This window comes from Athalia rosae, chromosome 1, assembly GCF_917208135.1.
Source record: "Athalia rosae chromosome 1, iyAthRosa1.1, whole genome shotgun sequence".
Classification (NCBI taxonomy): Eukaryota; Metazoa; Arthropoda; class Insecta; order Hymenoptera; family Athaliidae; genus Athalia; species Athalia rosae.
The window spans coordinates 14265938-14290196 of record NC_064026.1 but is presented as its reverse complement, the minus strand read 5'-3'; the positions used below and the strand labels follow the sequence as shown (position 1 = coordinate 14290196).

At 40.0% G+C, this 24259-nt stretch overlaps 1 protein-coding gene across 1 annotated transcript in view; it reads left to right on the top strand.

The window, feature by feature from the left end:
- The window catches only part of LOC105683200 (neural cell adhesion molecule 2-like), a 248404-nt gene that overhangs the window by 92670 nt on the left and 131475 nt on the right, over window positions 1–24259 (top strand). The gene's annotated exons all lie outside the window — the stretch shown is intronic.

Genomic DNA, 24259 nt, shown 5'->3' with positions numbered 1-24259 from the left:
TGCGGATGCCCTGCCCAGGGTAATTGCTCTTCGTATATTATATGGCGCCAATTCAACAATTTCAAATTTATGTACCGAGGAGAGATTTAATACTCGAGCGTATTCTACCCTCTGAAATTCCAATGAATCCCCGGGCGATCTTTTTTTTTTCAATTAGTATATCGGTTTTTTTTACTAATTCTCCGAATTTTATGAATGCATATTACTTGATCAGAAAATAAGAGAAATTTTTAAAAGAACTGCAGCCTTTTGAGGCTGGACCGGGTCAAAAAGAAATCGGCCATCGAATGGTCATGAAGCCGGTTTTCAAAGTTGTGTCGAGTTGGCATGAAACTCTCACAGGAAAAGTATTCACAGTTCGTTTAATTTTCAGGTCGAAGATGATTAGGTACCATAAGAGATATATACCTGGTGTCCACGAGGAGAGTATCTACGGAGAAATCAATGAGTTGGAATGGAAAAAATTTTGCCCATTTAAGTAGAATCTTCTTTAATTTCGGTTTGGATACCTTGAACCTTGAAAGAGATGGTCCGATCCTGTATTGAAATGGTAAAAGTATTTCAACTCCAACTCATCGATTCTTCTATTATACGGATATGGATATGGATATGGATATACGAATACTTTTCGCGCGAACACACGGTATAGATCGAGAAGAAAAGCTCTGCGTTTGAACGGGCATGTTCCTGTAATCGAGAGATATATGTACGTCTACCGCACGTATGAAAAACGTGATGCTAGAAGAAAATGGAGAGGCGCACCCGTAATAATAACAAATGAAAAATTGCCTCCTCTTCCCTTCCAACAAAATTTATAAAGGGTGTAATTCGATCCTGTTGGATAAAATAGGATTTGAAAAATGTATATAGATCATAGGGAAATTCATTTTACGAAACACATCAATCGATTGAAATCTCTTGACACCCGATCGCATCTACCGAATGATATTTTTCATCTGGCAGCCCTGTAAGTTGATCGCTGAAAAGTAGCGTCGGTATAATTACATGAACCAAACATGTGCCAAAAACTGTTCCGTGCAAAGAGTGGTTTTTTTTTTTTTTTTTTTTTTTTTTTGTTTTCTCTTGTCTCTTCCCCCGTATTTTTCACATGAAGCCGCGTCACATGACCAAACCATATTCATAGTGGATTTCTTCCATGAATAAAAGTCGAATGCAAAGCCACAGATTTTTCAATCAACATTATATCATTCACCCCGGAGATGTGAATGGTCCGATAGTCGCAGATGCTCCATATATCGGCCGACCTTATCCTACACACTATATCCTTCGGGAAGAGCAAGGCACGGCGAAAGATTTTACCGTAAAAGAATTTCCGGCGACGAATGTTTCACCGGTAGCTTCACAGTCTCCGTGAAATTATCGCACTGAATCCGCAAAGGAGAAGGCTTTCAAGCTAGTAAGGACAGGCTAGTAAGCTTGAAGACAGGGGGACATCGAATGGTAACGAAGGATCTCGAGGGACGTCACGGACTCGGCAGCTTTCAAGTTCCGGATCGACTCGGTAAAACCCTCTCAAAATGCAACGAAGCGTTTTTACTTCCACTTTGCCCCGTGTATACGTCGGCTCTAGAAAAATTGATATAATTATTTATTCAAGTATTCAATTATTCATTCGCGTCTGTGATATTCGCGCGGTCTGTGTATGTATGTATGCATGATTCATACGCTAACAGTCGTTCTGTACTATTTATTTTTTTTTTATCCCGATTATTTTTCTTTACGCCTGAATACGCGATCCACCGATACCGGTGAGATCGTCACGTGAAAGATATCAATCGTCGAATGTTTCAACTTGTCCGGTAATTGTTTTGCTTTTCGAGCCAAGTTTTCTCGAGGCTGCGACGTAGGGAGATAAACGCCAAGTAAGTGGAATTAAAACGATGCTTAATTATCGCGCACCGCAAAGTAGTGGTAATATTGCTACAGATGATTTTCTTTCAAGTTTTCAACGTGAACGAATTGCAGCGCAGGGCGTAGAAACACGGGAAAGAAGACGACGTTATTCGAATCGGTAAAATAAGGGTGAAATTCATTTCGGCGCGAGAATATATCTGGATAATACTTTGTACATTTTATTTAGACGTACTTTCCGGACGGCTATATATGATACCGATATAGTTAGTTGATGGGGAAACCCCACGAAGTTACTCTACGTTATATTGCGAAATGAAAAAATTAGGGGGAAATTTTTGCTGAAAACGATTCATGCGAGACGAAGAGAAAATAAAAGTCAAAGGATGGATACTTCGCACCTATTCTTGGGACTGTGGAACCGGAGGAGCGAACGCCTCACTTTTCCACAGAGATAGAAATGAAAAATAATCTGACATTCGGTGTGTGCGATATCGGACGAAAAATTCATTGCAATCATTGCAGAATAGAGATTATCGAGTCATGCGCGAGTAGATTTACATATATATGTATGTACGGACAAGTATGTTCATATAGATACTTGATACGTGAAATGGCAGTTAATCAGGGGGAGATATCTCGCACCGTGTTAATGGCTCCGGGACATTATTGACTCGAACACGCTACCGATTCACGACCAAAGTTGGTCTCGAGCTACCGAACTCCTCTATATCAGAGATAGACTTAAGTATGTGTGTACGTTACATACCTATAACCTACTATAATCACGGCAATTGTTACGCCGATGAATATGGATATCATTCGGATTTAGATTTGGATCGGATATCGCGGTTATATCCGCGCTGCGGAGCCCAAGTATTAAACTATTCATCAGATTTGGCGGGATATACGGGTGTGTCTAGTTCTACGGGCAAATGTTACACCTAGTAACTTGCTGACGTATGTCATTTCGAAGCTTCGATTTTGTAGGTACACACTTGCACGTAATTAATAAGCTGCGGAATTCGAATCATGTGAAATTTGAAAACTTTGGTCTTGAGAGAACTTTATTACACGGGTTACAGCGACGGTGATCGTCCAATGAAAATTAAACGATAGCTTGTCGATAATTTTCAAACTCAGATCAAAGCGGACTCGATTAGCTCAACGGTCGAAAGTTTCATTGAAAACAATGCGGATCGACGAATCGAGGTAGGTACTTTAGCGCTCAATTTAATTAGCGATTCTTCGAGCGCACGGATTCAGTCGGAGAATTCAAAAAGCATTGGAATGAAATAACGGAAACGGTTGATTATTCGAATGACTCGATTGGTGTCGTACCTGCGTAGAACCGTAACAAAAAAATAGCCGTTTCGATCCGATATTATCGAGAAACCGAGTCAGCACTCAAAGTGCCTCAAATGAAATAAAGTCACATTCATCCCGATACCGAGGATTCCCGCAGGTACGAAAATTTAGTCACTCAGTATCGTTCGGGATAATGACGCGAAGTTTTCCACGTACACGTAACTCCTGTAATTTCTAAAACGACTGATTAATCGACGTCACGAATCCTCGAAAGAAGGTGAAGGGACCTCTTCACTCTTTAGGTTGTCTCCAGAGTTTTCCTGCAGCGTATACATTATACAGCATAGTTATAATGTGGGGGAACGAGTACACGAATTTTACTCGAATTCCGTCTCAATGGATGAAATTATTTATGCAGGAAGTGCGATAAGTTGCTACAGACTGAGGGATGTACGTACATACATATATTCACGGTAGAAGGGGAACGCGGATCCCGAAATTCTCCATAGCCCTCTGTACGTGTCCTTTGGCTTTCTCAAGGGGTTTTGTATCATATCGGGACAGCGTAGTACGCCGTGAAAGGTATCGCGCGAGTCGTGAGCTAGACAGCGTATATATATAAAGGGTGAGCTTCGTGCCTGTTCTTCCCTTCCACCCCTTATATTTCCCTCCTGCATGCGCTCGTTCCTCATCTCACTTTGGCGTCGCGACGCCCGCGCTGCGCCGGCTTTTCCCTTCTTGCAAGGTCCTGGGGATGTGACGCGACGCGATGGCAACCGGTGCCTTTGCCGTTGCCGCTACTCCCGTCGCACCGGAGATCTTGCCAATGTTATCATTCCGTGGCTGTAGCTTCCTCAACCCCCTTGCTCAATCAGTATCAACGGCACGTCCGACGCATTCTTGATTCCAGAATCCCCGCGCTCTCGTATCCGCAGCCGCCTCATATTCGCGAGAAAATTGGAAAATGCTCTTCATTTTCTTCCGACCTGGCGCGGCAACCTTTTTCTGCACCGTTTTTCATCAGCTCTCCTATACGGTATCGCTGTACCGGTTGCCTCCTCGAGGCGTATACGTCAGGTGACCAGATGAGCGGAAGATGAAGAAAAAAAAAATTCGAGTGCCCTTCCAACGATATTACGTAGCTTCTTTCGCACCTTGATACCTGGCATTCTACTCATTTTCTCTGTCGGAAGGATCGGACGTAAAAACTATCGCAAAAATTAGGTCCAGCTTTTCTCACTCGCACGTTTTCATTTCCGGAAATATACCTTGGAGAAAATTCGTTCGTTACATTTAAATCCCACGGAATTGAACTACGGCGATTTTATTTCTTTTTATTCTTTCCCTTTTTCAGTCGATTCTGATTCCGCTGTATAGTAGCATAGATGTGTTGAACATCTATGATAGTAGTAAAGTATGTAGTAAATAGTGAAACATCATGTTTGTTACATGGCTATGGATACCAGCTATTGTTGACTACCTGTATTTTTTTATTTCAACAGATTTTATCGAAAACAATTCACCGATCCATGTACGGTGAGCTGGGTATAATGGAGTCCTCGTCATCCATGTTATACTGCCAAAAAAATATAGAAAATAACTCACTGGATATACTCGCCGTTTTTTTTTCACGCCAATGCGGTTTTTTACTGCAATAACCGTATCTTCTTCGCGATTTTATTACAGCATAGGATTTCAAAATTACTGGTAATTTGTTAGTTTGTTCGAAAATCAGATGAAATCGCAAAAGTGAAGTGGCGAATTGCCTCACGACGTACCTAACAAGGAACCATCTCGGGAATACGATGAGCGAAAGTCCAAATCCGATTGTGGAGATTTTCCCCCGGTGATCCTTTTGTAACTCGAAACAACCGAAGGTCAGAGTAAGGAGCATCGATTTCCATTTTTTCTTCCTTTTGTCCTCGGTTTACGCCCTAGTCAGGATTTTGATGCTGGATAGGGGAGTTTGCAACTACTATATCTTTCCCTAAACGCACTCCACATTTCCCCCCCTTTTTTTCTAGAACAATCTGTCGACTTCGAGAAATAAATCACAACATTTTTCTTCTTGTCGATGTAATTACGAAATTGCACAAGTGTATATCCTCCGGAATTTCGAAGGATATACACTGAGGAGAAAACCGAAAATGCCTCCTCCGACAAAAAGCGTCAGAGGTTGAAATCGCTCGGATACACCGCCGTCCGTTCGGCACTTGATAATTCAACGGACAATCTCGGCAAAGCGAGCAAAGCCTCGTCAATGGATCTTTTAACGTCAAACTTTCAATTGGAAAATTCTGGACAAATTTAATACGCCAGGAGCTGTGATATTGAGTAATAAATCATCCCATTCCCTGGATATTATGCGATATGGGCGCAGGTGAGCGACGTCTATACCAATTTTCATACCCGCTATTCGACATTTTCCCGTAACTATATGATATAACCGAACCCTGCAGTACGCCATGGATATCCCTTCTCTTCCCTCGTGCTGCTTCTGCTGCTGCTGCTGCTGCTGCTGCTGATCTGGCAAAGATTAATTCGTTCCATGTAAGCGAACCGAATTGAAGTCAACCTCTACGGACCACTGTGTTCAAGTGTGTCAGACAAATACGCGAGGGTTTGTTACCCCGATATTTGACGTGTGTTCATCGGAGGCAACCTCGGAACGTGAAGGACGACATTGCGGTACTGCTGGCCTGTCATATCACAAGATCCGTCCAGATTCTAGGATCTCCCGGGTTTCGAGGACTGCCCGCTGTATTAAGTTCAACACGTTTTGGACCCATGTCCAAAATCACCGAGGATATGAAGCTTCCGTTGTAGCTGACTGAAAATTCCCGTTTTTCATGGGGATTCAAATTTTCCGTGAAAGGCTACTTTATCAATAATTAATTTAGATCGCTCAGGTAGTAGAACACGGAAGAAAATCATTATTTTTCCACCCGCTAAGCGGACCCTACGGACACTTAAAAGTCAAACGAGGTTTCATGGCATAATTTCCATGTTTATTCAATTTCATTCTCATTTTTTATAAGAAGACACAGATACACAGCAGTATACTCGCTCTTTTTAGTTTTTGTTCTTTTAGTTTTTACTCCACTTGATTTATTGGAATTATCCAGGGGATCGTTGGATTGGAAGCAATTAGAATAGGAAAAAAAGAAAAAAAAACTTGGCTTTAACGGTAAATTTTTATTGAAACAGCTGATCGGCACAGTTGAAAATAAATTGAGTGGATGAAAGTAATCGTAAAATCAATCAGAAAGGTAGATATTGGAATAATATTTTCGTACGGGGGTGCAAAATACATGGAATCTCTGCCTGGAACTTGGGGGATAAAGATGGTGTGAAATATTTTTGCGGAATTAAAATGAATATCGGAGTTTGTTTGAGATAGAAGGGCGCGAGAATATGATTTAATAACCGAGATCGGCGTGTCCATGCGTCGCAGGTTTGACGATATTAGGAGAAGTAAGTGAAAAATATTTACCTCCAGCAACTCGCCGTTGGAGGTTGAAGGATAAAGTCTGCATAACCGAAAAGGGCGTCTCGGGTCGTCGATCGACCGACCATCTGACTCGTTTTGACTTTCTACCAGCGCGTATTTACCGGGTGGGCCATTAATTCCAATCTACCTTCATCATCAATTTCCATCAATCTGTCACTAATTTTTGCAGGTCAATCACTCTTTGGGCTCCCCGATGACGCCACGCTTGCGTAAGTCTGCAGCTTTTGAAAATAAAAGCAAAAAAAAAAAAAATATTATTACGATATCAAATTAATGGCGATAGTACAAAAATTTCGGACACCCCCCGATTCCCGTATACACATTTATGACTGACTGAAAATTAGAAAATCATTTCAAACTTTGTACTGTATACGAATTCACCCAATCCCTCAGAGCGGTTCTCTTTGCGAATCGGATATAATAATTGTATAAATTCATACTACGTACAGTCGTAACATAACTGCGCATCGCCAGGGTCTCTCTAGGGCTTTCGCATTTCCGCATGTGAAGATGTTTCCACTTTCAGGAAGGATCCCACCCATATCTAGTATTCCTCTAGCGATGAACTGTCTTCAATAATATGAGACTAGCGCACCGATAACTTGTTTATAACGAGCGTCAACATTCATGATAAATCTCATATTTACGATGGCTTCCGTATGTTGTAAAAACTTTTCTACGTGGGATATCGAATGGTTCCGGTGTGTCTAGTCGAACCTATGAAAAATCAGGGCGCTTAAAAACTTTCGTCATTTGCATGCGTGGTTTCTAGCCGAGCGATATAGAAATTCGCGAATCGCGTGGTGTGATCTTCAGATTTCGTAGACAAACTTTGTGATGAAAAAAACTCTATGTGTGGGTAATACCACGTCCGCTTACAAAATTTTATAGGACGGAAAAAGAATTTTATAACTATACGTTTTATGGAATTTTTTTAAATTCCTTGACATATGTTGCGTACGAAGAACGATCGAAAATATGTTTTTCTTTCTTCTTTTTTTTTTTCAATCAATATTATTTCAATCCGTGTGATTTCGTAGAGAAACGGAACAGATTCCGAAGGAATCGAAGACCACGCGCGACGATCATTTTCAGTTGCCTTCTCTATTTCCAAAAGCACATTTGGACTCGTTAATTTTCCTCCAATTAATCGACGTGGAATTACTTCAACTTTTTCATATTATACGCTCAAGTTGAAGCTTGTGATTTATGAGCTTGATTTATTAGGAAAGTTGTAAATAATTTTTTGTAAATCGAGTTACCGCGGATGTGCGAAATATATGAGTTGCTTTTGGAAAAGGTCAAGACGCCTATATTATGCACATATCTGCCGTAGATCTTGATTTATATTCTGGAAAAACTCTTTCAGCAAAACCCACCACCAACGGTTATCGTACTTCACCCTCTTTTCTGTAATACCCTCGCCTTCGGGATACGGAGCCTACGAAACTTTCCAACCGTACCAGTATTAATGAATCTGAGCCTCCGTTAACCAAATTACGTTTAACACCGTTTAGTTGTTCGTTACATCCGAAATTTGCACCGAGATCGCGGGGATCGTAATTAATCTTAAAAGTGACCTGGACTAATCAACCTGTTAAAATGTAAAATTCGAACTTGGAAATTTCACTTTTTGCTGCATCTTGTTCGTGAATATTACATTCACGGCGGTTGTGCCGAAACAGGCGATACCAAATCCGATACAGACGGTCGAGAGTCATCCAGATCATGCGGAATTGACGCACGTCATAATTCAGAAGATTTCTGTATAAATTGAGCGCCGTATAAGCGACGAGTAGATAAGTCAACTTATTTTTCTAGGGTGCTGATGAACCGACGAACGGATAAGATGAAGTTTAAATTGTTGAACTAAACTTTAGTCATTTTTACAGATTTTCGATTCAAGTTTGAATCGTTTAACTTCCGCATCAGCATCTCGAGTCGAGCGACGCGCGCGTCCTGAAATCTCTCGGTTGTTGGGTTATCCTCGCCCTGGTGCACGTAACAATTTACGGACGGTTTTTTTTTTTTTTTTTTTTTATTATCTTCTATTCATTCACTTCTTTATTTTTATTTTCTATAGTTTTCCGAAGAAAAAAAATTTCGTTATTCTTCTACCACTCGGTCTATATCGTTTTGTCCATATTTATTTTCTTCTTCCTTCGACATCTTAGAAGGTAATGAGACACCGTCTGACGTTTTCGCGATGATCTTTTCAAAACTTCATTTGCCAACTCGACTGCTGCAGAGACGCTATAAAATACATCTAGCTCTCGGTATGCGCTCTCCAACGTCGAAGAATCAATTTCAACTTTATATACCGACTTCAGTTCGCATTCTTTAGACGCCTCCATTGTCGACCCGTAGAAAGCTCTCCTTATACTTTCAACAAAAGGTCTTTTTTGTTTTTAAGTGGGAAAAAAAATTTTGGTTACCAAGGTGAAAACTATTGGATAAATAATAATGCTTACAAATATGCAATTGACATCATTTGGGATGATTCGTTATCGACTGTCCCACACGTTACGAATGCTCGCTTTTTAATTGATCACTACGTGCGTCGGCGAGAAATTGAAATTAAAAAAAAAAATAGTGTCCGACGTGTTTATTCCAGGTGAAAGCATAAAGATTTCAATTTTCCACGTCGTAGTAAATCAACGCTTCTTTTTTATGATAATATCAATTGCGAGTGATTAATTGTGAAGGGAAAAACAAAAGCTTTCGAGAGCCGAACGTAACGGGCGAAGACATTTCGCGAGGAAATCACTTTTTCACCCACTACGGGGTGTTACAACGTGCTTCTCATTTCGAATAATATAATACGTAGCACCTATAAAGGAAGAAGGATCGTATCGTTTCAGCGTGACAGATTGCGTGTTGTACGCTGGTATTACGAGTGTAATAAAATATCTTCTCACCAATTAATCTCTGAGTCTGATTTTTGTTAATGAAAAACATGACGTTTCCCATTATATTTAATTACAGCAACCGTAGTACGCCAGGGAAGAGTTGAGGGGTGGTATGTACACGTTATTACTGCGGGTATCTTAAACGCAGCATCTTCAGCACGTGGAACCTAACGATGCAAGTTTACTCAAACTATGTGTACAAGTAAATCGCGCGGCAATAAATGTCACTTAGATTTAATACGCCGAGTATTAACATCAATTTACCCAATTAGGTTCGAAATTCGGTTACGCATGTAGCTGCGGTTTTCTGATGCAGTTGCTACATCGTCAAAAGATTTCAACCTTCTAGCCCGTTTGTAGGTTCAGACCGGAGGTTATCTTTCTTGTTTTTTTTTTTTTTTTTTGTTCCCTTCGCAAATTTTGATTGCACTTCTCTATTTCCACAACGTATCACGAATGTGCATGTGCACCATCGATGTTTGCATGCGCATCTCACGGTAAATCGTTGTGGTATGGGTATTAACGTTTCCATTTTCGAGAGCACGGGCAATATAGTATAGCGAATGTGTGTATATACGTATGTTCGCATGCTAGGTAAAAACCGCTTTTGGTAAAGCTGCATGTATGTGTGTTTAACATGCACGTATGCGTACAAACACCTGTGCCTACTCGTTGATTGGATTTTCAACAAACTATATTTTCGTTATTGAGACTCCGAATTTCATCAGGTCTCTTGATGGATATTATCCGGCAAATGTTTACCGCTACATAAAACAACGTTGTTTTTTCTACGCCAGAATTTGCTTTGTAACAAGTTGATAATTATTAAAAAATGTAGAAAATTTAAACTCCGAACCCATACGGTATCCAGCGTGTAAAATTTTTAGTTAGAAATGAGTGTAATTATTGAGTAGTGTTTGGTCATTTTCCCGCCACGTTCATCAACTATGGAAACTTTCATAACCATTTCAAGATGGAAGTTAATTTGGAAACGTTCTCTCTTTTTTTACCGATGCAATCGATGCCATTTATTCTGCCTCACTCATAACTGCTCGAATCACGAACCTGATCAGTTTGTTACTCTCTCGTTGATTCGATCGAAGATTTTTTTCTCCTACTTGAATTCCTAGAATCGAGATTCATTTTTTCTTCAATCGATTCGATCCGAGTGAAAAACTTTATTATCTGACCAATTGGGAACTCGATTGATTTTGTACACTCTTTTATTTTGAAACGAATAGAAAAGTGTAACACCGAGATCTGTTCGGTTTCTCTGTAATTTCCATTCCTAACTCTTGTGTTAAAAAGCCACCTACTTTCAATTACGGCTAGCCCATAAGTTCAAAGTTTTCGAGTTGTCCCCACGTTTTTCTGATGTAACTTCATAAATTGAACCCATCGATACAAGCAGTCTTGCAACTACGTGTACGTATCTGATTCATTCCGTGCTCGAGTCGAACACACTTTCGAAACATTAACCACCCTTGACTAACAACAGAGTCTGACGTCGCTGGTACATTTTCGTGCGTACGTCACGGCTAAGCAACTATACACTACGTATGAATATTACATATCACAATGTATACAATACCTACGTTGCGTTTAGAACACGTCGACGTCACGGACTAGAGGAATGTGACGTTGTTGTCAGACGACGGTAAATTATAACCAGGCAGAATAACAAAATCAATAAAACCATCTCTTACGCACGTACCGTACTTATAGCTCCGTATCTTCGTGCGTGTCCCACATGTGTGCGTATACGAAGCGTGCATGAATATTATATATCGCGTACGTATATGTGCATGCGTGAAGATGCGCGGGTGCGAGTGTGCGACCGCGCGTACTTATATCAGGTCATCACGACGGCGTCACCTTGAAAAAGCGACTTCCTTGCGTCCCCCTTTTGTTCCACGTCACTTTCACCTCCGTCCTCGCTCACCCTTCTCCCTCGCCTAACTTCCCTCTTCGCGACTCTTTAACGAGTAGGTGCAAGAGGTACGACGTTATACACCCGACGCGTCGAGCTGTCTGGAGCGTCGTCACCTTCCTTGCTCACTGCCATAAAATTGCGAAACAGTGGAGACTCCGACTTCCACTCATCCCCCATCCTCACACCTCCCTGAACCGACGCTCCAGACCGGTAGAGAGTCTCCTATACATATGTATATATATTTTTTTTTTCTACCCCTTGAGAATTTCACCGTGGACATTCCTTTCAGACGATTAAGGGATGAACTATACACCGTATGCTAGAATATAGCAATATTGCAACAGAGAAATGCACAATGTTCAGCAGCGGAAATTTCGCTGTTTCAATGAATGAACGACATTTTCACCGAAAAACCAGCGGATTATAGTTTCGTGCATTTCGGGAACAGCCCGAAGACGACAAACTCAGCCTCGAATTTTCACTGATTCGATTAGGGGGAGTTTCACTGGTTGGTTCTGTGACGAAATTTTTTGCTGAAACGAACGGTGACTAGCCGCTAATTTCCAGTGGTATATTTTTGTACCTATTTCGATCAGCGAGTATTCGCTGATAATCAGCGAGTTCTCGCCGATTCGGATTCAGAGAGATTCGTGGGTACCCGCAGATTTGATCGTTGGTACATTCGTCTTGAGAGCGTTGATGAAAGCTCGTTTGATATTTCCATATCATGCGTCAAAGCGTCCTTCTATAGCCGCAGTAATAGAAAAAATGCTTGACGAAAGGAGATCAGAGCACAAAGTGCACGCTGCGGCGTTTGCAAAAATCGCGTGTATTTCATGAGAACAGCTGTAATTTGATTGGGTATCAAAGCAAACTACGTGTACATTTAAAAAAAAAAAATCGATAATTTTCTTCTATAATTGATGGACGAAACGCTAAATACGGTTTCAATCGGTTTAACATCCTCATTAAAATCACCATGATTCCATCACAGCGATGCAGTACGACATACATTGATAATATTATGCAACGTGGGAAATGCGAATTTCAAATTTATCGAAATCTATTTACACCTGTACCACAGATATATTGAATCCACTTGCATTTCCGAATGTCGCGATTCCGGTTTCGGTGACCTCAAAAATTAGCCTACTCGACGCGATGGTTTACATTACGAACAATAAAAATAACAGGGTTGAGTTTTTTTCTTCTTCAACTGTAATTTTCCCTCTCTGTAGGGTAGTAAAATTTTTTATTCAATTATCCACAACCCTTTACCCCTCATGTGAAGACTCTATATTATACTGTTTCGAGGGCAGGTATATACATATATTTCGGGGCTTTGCAGGGTTAGCTTCCGTAGCCCAATTGTTACGCTTCGTGCAGACGGGGGGAAAATTTGCGACACATGAAAAAGGTTTCCACTTCCCTTTTTTGTCTTGTCCTTTTTTATTTTACTCTTTCTCTTTCACTATACGGGGGGAAGCTTGCGCAAATCTATTTCACCCTTGACTCTTTCCGTTTTCAAGGTTTCCCATGACAATAATCACTCCCATTTTTCGAACACCATGATAACAGTCGAAAGTCTTTCGTAACGAAAGCGGTTCGTTCGTTTTCATAGTCGGAAGTTAGGGTGTAAAAATTCGACAAAAATCGTGTACGATGGAAATAAGGAATAACAAATTAACGGTACGAAACATGAATAAAGAATTAACATTCGAATCAAAATAAAATGGAAGTGTCGCTCGTGAAACCAGATGCACACGAAGCTGTATAGCTCGATAAAGAAGGAGAAGAAGAAAAAACAAGATTTTCCTAAAGTGCAGCACTATGTGCGGTGTAAAACCAAAGTACGTACGTTCGATGTATAAAAGCTCCTTGAAAAGGATGCCTCAGGTTTCCCAAATTAGATCAACGTTATCGAAGTGTATACCTATACAGCTGAAAGTTAGGTGAAAAAGAAAGCGAATTATACGAGAAAGAAAAAAAATTAAAAAAGGAAAATTGAAGGTAAAAAGAAATACAATAAGAACGTTGTAAGATGTAAGTTTTCCAATTAGGTCACCTTCGTCATCGTGAGTTCGCCTGGAAAGATAAGAGATACGACGGTCTCTACTGCCGACTCTGTTGCTGCTTAGCTGTACCTTGTACTGTAGGGATGAATATCGGAGGAAAAAATCTCTCGACATCAGCTCAGAGATACTAACCACTTTGAATAACATCGGGCGGTGAGCTTTTTTCTAATTTAAAACACTCGAGCTACGTAGATGAAAAAGAAAATTAACGTGGATCTTCGAACTCGTGTTATATATTTGCTGAGAACTGGGGAAAAAAATGTATGCATAAACCATTTTTCTCCACGGAAAGAAAATATAACGCCCAATCAGAAGACCTCGGTTATCCGGCTAATTATATTTTGCCTCCAACTTTTACCAGTTGTAACGATTTTGTAAGTACGTCGTTCAGCGATTGACTTTCGAAAACTTGAACAGTCGCTTCTAGCGACTCCTCCGGAGTCATTATTTCTTTCGCCGCTTTGTTCATTGGTGACCGTTTTTAGATCTCATTGAAAATTGAACGTCATCCCGATACCGAGTGTTTGAATTCCAGCAGGATTTTGGTTGAAAATTTTCCTTTCCGAGAAAGAAATCTGAGAACTGGCAATAGATTATACGGTGTCGTTGGGCTGCAATTAACTGTGGGAAAAATTGCAATGGATCGATCCTTCTTTCGTTGAGTAATGGCGTTAAGGTTACCACCACATTTTTTACACCCTTACGCTCCCCGGACGAAGAGAAATCGTTGAAACTAGGTTAAATTTATTATACCAACGGTTTCTATAGCCACTGAAAAAGCTACGGAATTCTGACTCATCTTGTGGCGCAAGGATAGCCTTGCTTCTACCTCTGATATCCCTTATAAACCCTGGAAAACATTTTCTACATTTTGTCAACAATCATTTCATCATCTCCATTTTAGGATCTTTGATTGTGAGTATAGACTCGACATATTGGGAAATGCTAAAAATATAATCGTTCATTTATTTTACGACATTCTCACTGGAATATGACGAATAGAAATCATCGGATCATCGCCAGTCGGCAAGCTGTTGCGTAATAATCGATCCGTACAATCGGAGTAAACAGATAAAGGGTTATTCTAGGCTTACTTTCGGTGATTCACAGGCAGGTCTCAAAAATAAGATTGTCTGTCTTGAGTAAACATTCTTTGCGCTGATGAAATTACCATCATGGAACTTCGATAACATCATCGCGTTCTCGAGACCTTCGGACCACGAATCCCGGGCCAAAAGATGATTTGAATCGTTCTGGTGTGGTAGGTAACGTGAAAACGCGTCGAGAACGAGCGATGAAAAATTGAAAATTTTTTCGCCATAGTCGCGAAGAATGGAGATTCTCATTCGGTAGACGCGTAACAAACTACAGAGGAATTAGCGCAGAATTCAATTGTTATTTTTATCTTTTCTCTTTCTCTTTTTTTTTTTTTTTTCTAAATCTCGCTGCAAAATGTTTCCTGCAGCGGCGAGACTATCGCAATGTAGGGTAATTTCTCTGGGGTTGATAAAATTTAACCGTAGAACGGTACGAAATTAGTTAGGTGCGCTGCTCCCCATTCTTTATTTCTGGCTCGCGCGAAAATTTTCACTTTACTACCGGACATAAAGGATTAAGAGAAGAAAGTCGTAAGCGGTGTAAAATGTACATTATCTGCTGTTACGCTAAAAACCCGTAGATGTTTTACGGTCCTTGCACATCCTCGCGGTGTTGTATAGCACGTCGTTTATATGTACATATATATATGTATAATATTCATCATCCGCTTGCAGTTGGCTGCCTCATTGTCAGCTAAATTGACAGGGCTGTATTGTCTCCCCAGCGGCTGTCTGCGTCGCGGGTAAAACCGTCGAGAGTGCGCTCTGGTACGATGCGATAACAAAAAGTAAAACCAGAAGAAAGAGAAGAAATTTACGGTCGAAATAAGATGAGAACTACGTAAATGAAATAGGTGATTAACGATGCGACAAAATTTGCATTCATTTTTCTCTTCATCTACGAAACAAACAACACTGACGAACATTTGCACGGTCTATTTACTTTGCGCCGTTCGGTAGGTATACATTGTATACGTTGACGCTTGGACACGTGTGCTTTGGTACCGCGTACGTTGGTACACGTGAGAAACTGCATCGAAATTGTGACGCGTTGATGCGTCACGATGTTATACTACACCCGATTAGTGAATAATTATTTTTATGTCTACGTAAAATAATATCTCAGCGTAACCCGAATAATCCGAAAATACTTTTCAAGCTTTGTGTTCCAGAGGTATTCCGGGTTGCCTGTTGCAAAGCTTCACTAGGATGCCCGTCCACGTGTACAAACGTACGCGTGTACCGCAGCACACGTGATGCAAAAGTTCGAGTGGACCTATTATAGCCTTTTGGAAAACGATCCAATTAATTTTCAAAAATTTCAAAAATTGAAAAAGCAATTTCAAAATTGTTTTCTATCTTTTTTGTCTTGCCTTGTTTCCAGGTGAGTTAATTGGCTGCAGTAAAGTTCCGCGTATACGTATATCACGACCCAACGTATTACAGGTGTGCCGTAGGTTATTGCGAAATGAGCTGTTATTAAACTTTTAATTAGAGTCTCGGGCGTATAATGTTGGTTTCTCAACGGGGAGCGCAATCAAGATCAGCTCTTACTCTCTTCCTGGCCCCCCAACTCCTTGCCACCCTTCAGTTTTTAGATGGCATCGCGACCGCCTTTTACCGTTACCTTTTCAGAACCCCTGCTGCAAGGCAAGATACAGTTGCTGTAATACAATTACGTGTGTATGTGTGCCGTACGGATATACAGAGTGTACGATAAAAAAAATCAAAAGAGGATCAAAAATACCTTAATTCGTACCGGTCGAACGTATTGCAATTTCTGGAAAAGTTAATTGTTTTTTTACGTAAATAGAAGAAGAAGAGAACAAATGAGTTTTTTATTTTATTGTAAAAAATTTGAATAATTTTCCGTTTCTAGTTTTCAATTTTCATTCTCCCTCCTGAATGACCTCGAATTTTTTCCGTTACCATATTTTACAGTCCTAAGGGTCTTGAACACCTCGGGAATCTTTAGGATGGCGATGCTCGTGGATTGACTTATTGTTAGACGTTCTTAGCTCCCTGATGACGCCAAATGTACTTCCGCCGCCCGTCGATCCTCTTACTTCCGGAAAAAAATAATGAGGCGGGGGAGTGGGAGGGGGGGGGGGAGGGGAGGGGATATATATAATACGCTTGTATGTGCGTAACGGACAATTATGACATGATTTTCGGTCAATTCGCGAAATATCGCTTTTCCATCACCCGCGGCCAAATAGTCGTTGTTTGTTCACCGCAAAATTTCAGGATATTTAAAAAGAGTTTCATCAATACTCTTGGGGTCGCTATTTAAGTGTCATAAATATTCAGAATTCGAACATCGTTCAGTTCTCGGGATTCCCAAGCTTAACGCGACGGCGGAGGGCTGTGTTTGCAATTAATTTCCTGACTTTATTCTCCCAGGACAGATGAAGCAGATTTTTTTTTCTCGCTCTACGCTTCTTCGCTATATTATTCGACCCGAAATTTGTTATTCCTTTGTTTTTCGGATCTCTTCGAATCTGAATATATTTATCACCTCTGTTTCTTTCTCATTTTGCCAAGAGTAGCGATTTTGAAAAGAGCTAGTCCCATTTTTCGAAAAATTTCTCTGCTGATTTTACGAATAATTTTGAAGTGTCCAAAATTCTCGTAGCCTCTATCTTGACCCGGGATATTATTCAAATTTCACCGACAGAGGTAATTCAAACTTTCAACGAGGAAAAAAAACTTCGTCTTATCCGCGAGAACGAACCGACTATAAATCAAAAGCTCGACTCTCCGTCGATCCGTTCCCTTTGCGACCGAAGTACGACAACGTTTCGCGCATCAATCAAATTAAATAATAACTCAGAATAATATATATAATACAAACTGCTCACTTTCGGATGAATTCTCGCCCCTATTCAATTAGCGTTCGCGAAATATTATTAGGACTAATAGTCCAGTCGAATTAGACTTGAAATCGATCGGGACCTGAAGTGGTCGCGTAGAGTATGGGCGATTTTTTCGTAGGTAGATTAGACCTCCACCATGATATCCTGAAGTTTGCGTAGCAAACTCGGTCCGGATTTGTTTTTTGAAATTCGTCAAAATTTAAAAAACGTTTATTTTGAAATAAACTTTGTTCCCATAGACTTTCGAGAACAAAAGTTGTTCGCTACATTGTTTTATAAATTTTAAGATTCTTCGCACCCCCGTTTCTTTATTAGTTAACTTGCAGTGAACAAAAGAACAGAAGAAAAAAACTTTTGCACTAGTTGAAATAATTCTTTCAATAATTGACTTACGACTTTGTTATTCATAGTAAATGTACTTCAAACTTTCTCATAGATCAGTACAAGATCGGTTGCTCTAACAATAAGTTGGATAGCGTAACGATAATAGGCGACACCGCAAAATCCGGAGATTGCTTCGCCAATTTGGACGGCTAGCGCAATGCCGGTAAAAAAAAAAAAATCATGAAGGTTGATCAAAGATAGAGGTGATTACTTTTGGATTATGGTATACGTATAAATTACTGCGAAAATTTCTTGTGATACTCCGTCGTTCTACGAATTACCTGGGTTCTGAGGATGAAATCCGAAATCCAAAGAAATCCTATGAAATCTCATAAAACTGGCAAGCTCTTGAAATTAATCCGATATCAAATCTGATGAAACGCCTTGCGATCTCATTCAAAGACGCATTAATTTATTCGAGATTTATAAAAACTTGAAATTTTTGTCTCGTCGTTTTGTTTTTAGAACCTTTGGAATCTGTATGGAACGTTTCGAATCCATGATATCATAGAACCCATACGTTTTTTATAAAAGTACCGGTATTCGTTATAAAGACGCCTGTAGCAAAATTCAGGTTTCATCTGTGTGTGCCCGGTTAGGTGGCCGCCAACGAAAAGTTTTCCAATTGCGAGCTTGACCGCGAACCGACTTTTGCTCAGATTTCGTGGGAAGCGTGCACGCAGTCTTTCGAGCTGACTAGTGAAGTCCCTTTTTTATTTCGTTTACTTTTTTTTTCATTCAGCTAAAAATCTAGTAGCCTCAGTAGGTAGCCCCGGGGAACAAACTTTTCATGACGCGACGTATGCGCGGGATACCTGGCACTCTTGACAGTGTCACCTTCCTATCGGGCGTCCCGTACGTGACGTACATACATACATACATATGTTCATGATGTATACATATACTCGAGAGGCATCCACCTACGACGGGGGCGAAAACTTACATCGAAAGGCCGTGGAATTCAGTTTTTCCATTTTTACTCTTATTCATTTTTTGATCCATTTTTATTTTAATTTTTTCCCTTCATTATTTTCATTTTACTTCACGTTGGCCATTGATATCATTCGCCTACCTTTCGCCGAGGCTTAAGGTACTCTACTTAAGATTTTTTTTCCCAGTGAAAGACGCGCATACTAAGTCTCAAGTTTAATTGTTTTCTCGTAATTATTCTGCCGAGGCTCTCGTTGATAATTTTTCTCTCTTCGTCTCATTTATTTTATTTTATTTTTTCGGAGCCTCTTTTTTCAGAACAAAAATCTTGAAGGTACAAATGAAGAGAAGAATAAAAAAAAAGGTGAAGGAAGACCGAAGCTGTTGCTGCACCCGAAAGGTGTACGATATGAAATTGAACCGAACAAGAAGGACGGGAAGAAGAGAAAATTAAAAAATTTCTACCCCTAGCCCGTAATAACATGAGAAAAGAATATCTCCCGATACCATATTAGGTCGAGTAGAATTATAATGGATGAAAAAACCAACGAAAATGAAAATGTGGAGAAAAATTGATGTCAAATGAACGATGCGTGGAAAACGTAGACGAAATTTGGTACGTCAATGACGATTGTTCACTTCTTTCCTCAAGGATATATCGGTAATCGTTACATCACGTGGTACATGTTATAGTTTCAGGAACTATCCGTATCACCTACTCCGTAGAAACGATCAGTAAATATCATAGGTATACTAAGTATCACCAGGTGATCGAGTTTCTATCGGAGCGGGGTTATTACTTTCTGCCAATTTCATTCTGTGTCATAACTAGTTAAGTGTACTCCACGTATAAATTTTCAACAGGAGGATAAAACTGAAGGAAAATAATGTGATTACACGTCGTGATCTTAATCGAAAGGAAATCATTGTATGTATTTTCTAAAGTTTCTGAGTGAAAATTTTTCCGTTCTTGTTGCAATGCAAGTGACGGGATCAACGGATCAAAGTAACGCTATATTCCCGGTAAATGAAATTGCATCTTGTGAAAAAAGTTAGTGAAAAAGTCTGAAGAAATTTACGGAGATGCAGATTTACGAAAATTCTGCTCTTATGAGAAATCAATATCTCAACATAATTACGAATCACACGAGTATGTTCACCTAATCGCGGATTATAATTTGTAAACTGCGAAAGCAAACGGCCTATACCGTATACCATTTTTCGTTATTAATATTTTTCAGTTTTTAATCATATTTCGTTTCCTCGGTCGCATTTCTCTCAGCGTAATAATAATAATTTTGAAAGGAAAGCAAATCTACAAGAAGTAGATAAGGTACCCTCTACTTAACCCCTTCTGAAAACATTTTCTTTCAATTTCGCAATTCTTTATACAAGCACTGCAATATAAAGCACCGTGCGGATCGTCACCGAGATTCTGTTCCCACGAACTGGCATCTGTGAGTGAAAATTGCGGTTTTCATAAATTCAACGGTGATATTGATAATAAAATAGTAATAAAAGTGACAGCGATAGAGGAAATATTAATCGGATTGCACTTTTGTTATCGGATCATGATTGTTTTTATTCGTATTGATATCGTTATCACTGTTATCATTCAAGTGAAATCATCTTCTCAAATCAATTAAAATCAATGCTCTGATAAACGTTGCACACAAAATACACGAATCGCGTTGAAACAACCTCTTAACGAATTCTCTTGTACCGATGATTACCGATGAAACGTGCCATTGGTTTACGTAGATTTTTCATATATTCACATATTTCACAAGTCTGTGGAAATGGTTTGGGATATACGTTTGCTTCGGCTGCGATTAGATCTACATGAAATGGGGTTATGGGTCTAGCTGAAATTATATGAGAAAAGAAGAGAAGCGTACATAGGGAATGCCCGTGCGACGTTAAGAAATATAGTTTGGTTGTGTATCTGGATAAAAGCGAGCGCGTCCAATGGGTCGAAATTCTTACCGCCCTTAAATCGCGACCCTCGACCGACCCTCTTTTCTCCGGTTGCGATAAGATCATACGGCGAATGGGGCGAAAAGACGGAGTGAAGGAGAGAAAGACGAATAGATCAGAAAAGAGCGAGACGACTGCACCCGACAAAGAGTAATGTGTCCTCCAGAGGTAATTACCAAAGGATGTTCGGTTTCCTTCCTCGCGGTGGGCTCGCTGCGCGTTCCCACTTTTCACCCTTATATACGAAAGTATTAAATGCGTCCAGCCCTACCTCTCTCCTTCCCTTTTTTCGTTCCTTTTTTTTTTCTTCTTCTTCTTCTTCTTCTCACGGTACGCCCTATATTTTTCTCCCTTTAACACTTTAATTTTCGGTTTGATTGTCCCCTCTGCAGGGGAACGAACAACAGGATCAGGTTACTCCTTCTTCTCTACACCGCCGCGCTTACATACATACATACATACATACTTACTTACTTACTTACATACGTAAGACTCGAGTGTGCGGCGAAATTCCGCTGTTCGAAAACTAGGGTCGACGAAAATTGTTCTCCACTTGGACTAATTCTAAAAATCGGTCGTCGTCCAAATTTCAAGGGAGCAAGGGAAGAGAGGCCAATTTATCATTCACATAATTATCGTATTTTGTCAAACCTACAGCCTCCCTCGAAGAACGGGAAAAGAGTTACGCGATGGAAGCTGGCAATTATTACATAGGACACATATATTTATTCGTGTATTCGTGGGCAATGGCGTCGGTGATGTGTAACATTAATTATATGTAGTACATGAAATATAGAATGTACAGCTGGAAACGAGAACGGAAAAGCGGCCGAGAGAAGTGTAATGTCAATTAATTCAAAGCGCGTTAGATATCGAGCAATTTCGGGAAGTCGGTCTTTCGACGAATCAGAAATGATACGTAACACGTTCGATTGCGAATTCGTGAATCGCGATGTTGCATGCGGGTCGAAGGGGCCGTTCGACATCTTTTTTGATCTTTTCCTTCGTTTTTTTTTTTTCTCATTTAGCAGAGGGAAGAGGATAACATTATTTCCAGTTTGAAAGCTTTGGGAATTGAGACACCCGACCCGTCGTGATGCGGCTGAGGGACTCGCGGGGAATAAAGGCAGCTTATTTCTGCTTTGAAAAGCTCCTCCGAAATTGATGCCAATTTAGTTCGGACTTACGACGTCTGGGTATCCCGCAGGATGCACGCTTCGAAAAATGGCTCGAGTCGTCGCTTAGAATCGACCGTACGTGGAATATGGTATATATCTGATGTAAAGTGGGGGCAAAAAAAAAAATGCCACGTCAACGAATCCAGCCGACCATTTTTTTCTTTTTTTTTTGTCTAATCGAGTTTCGCGAACTCGTTGCTGAGAATCAAATGCGCTGAAATTCGAGTGTGCGGTCTTGACGAAATGTTCGAGTCATTGCCGAGATGATGACGGCCATCATTTCTTACCGTGAGGCATATTTGAAAAATTCTTTTGACTCAGTTCCAACGTTTGGCATTCGTTCCCTCGAAATACTTGCCAATATGAAAGGCTATTCTTCGGATATCCTCAGCTATACTTAGTTAGGTATAACGTGTATACCTATACACACTATAAACAAGATTAAATTCCAATATAAACGTGCTTTGAATTTTTCCACGATACTCGATCCAGCAGATACATCAGCCAATTTTTTCTTTCACCGTCTACTTGTTATTCCATTATTTTATTACTCTCTCTTTCTGTTTCAACGCGTAGCTGTCGCATTGGAATTTCTTTTGAATTCGTAAGAAGGGTGTGTTGGTTGGTACGTAGATATTATACATTCTCGGACGATCCGTTTCTATAATTGAAGCTTCATGCACGGATTTGTGTAAAAGATGTGCTGCACCATAGATATATTGAACTAGATCGGACAAGTTGCGAAAAGTGAGAGTCATAGGGTATTAAGTCGCAAAATAAGAGTGCCAGCCCAGAGCGCCCTCTGCGTTTCATGGTAAAACAGACCCTTCATCGACCTCTGAGAGATTATCGGTCAACCGCACGAACGATCTGTAGATCCAATCTTCAAATTCATCCTTATAGACGGTGACGCGCGACAAATATACCACGCTCGTCCGGACTATCGGTATTACGGTGCAGCAGATGAGCTTCTCTCATCACTAGGATGATTTCAGTGCAAATGGATATTATGATAATTTGTTCACATTTGAATACAAAAATCTGAAATACAATATTTTCTGTAAGGAGAATTATTCTTGTTCGGTTGAAAAAAATTTCAGTATAGTTCGCAATATTACGGCTTTGGAAAAAAGTAGTATTTCATGTTCGCTAACACAAACTATCGGTCAAAAAAAAAAAAAAAAACTGAATTTAACTGTTATTTTTGTTGGGGCTTGCGAGTAGGAGTTTGTTCGTTGTTTAGCTTTTTGTGAACTTGTTAATATGTCACGATGGAAAGATTTTCGAGTACAGAAAAAATTTAGAAAAAAAAAACCAAAATCAAAATCCAAAGATGCCGAGGAAAGGAGAATTAATTGAAAATCAATTGGGAAATAATGATTTCTAAGTGAGAAGAAAACTTGTAACAAGTTTTTCAAAGAAATGAGATTGTTCAATTAATTTTCACTGGAACTTAATTCTATCATTAACGTGTTGTCATTTTCTTCGATTCATTTTCTTTAGTAAGTTTATTTTCTACCGACCGACTTAGGGTCGTTTGCATTTGTATCCAAACGAACCTAAGTCGAAATTTCTTATGTCCAAACGAACCCTGGGCAAATTTTCTCCGTAGAAACGGATTCTGTCTAAACGATTTCTGTCCAAACTAACCTCACTCACACCAGTAACCAGGCTTTAGCTCGCCGCGCATCAAAGCGACGACACTCGCTTCCCAGCAAATTATCACTTTTGCACCTCGCTCTTTTTTCGTCCTTCTAGTCCTATAGTCTAGTCAACAAGTGCCTTTTGGTCAAATTTGAGTTAGCCTTCGCCGAATTCAATGTTAAGGTGATTTTTGGATCCAGAATGAGCTCGAGAAACTTCAGAAATCGCATGACAACGCGGTTGAAAAAATTACAAAAGTAATAAACAATTTAATGGAAAAAAAAGTAGGGTTCGGTTTTTTGCGGATATCTCGAAAACTATTGCGGCTATCTGAAATTTGATCTGAGAAAGATTCAAAAAGAGCAGAAAACACACTAAAAAAAAGTCCAACCTCCCTGAACTGCACCACGAATATTTATGATTTTAATTGAGCTATGAAAAAGTGACCGATGACGCCTGATTCGGCTCCCACGCGCGATGCTCGTTTGGGAGACATGAGCAAAAAAAAAATTTATTCAACAGTTTATATATGAATATTGAGGGATAAAAAAATTTGGGTACTTGC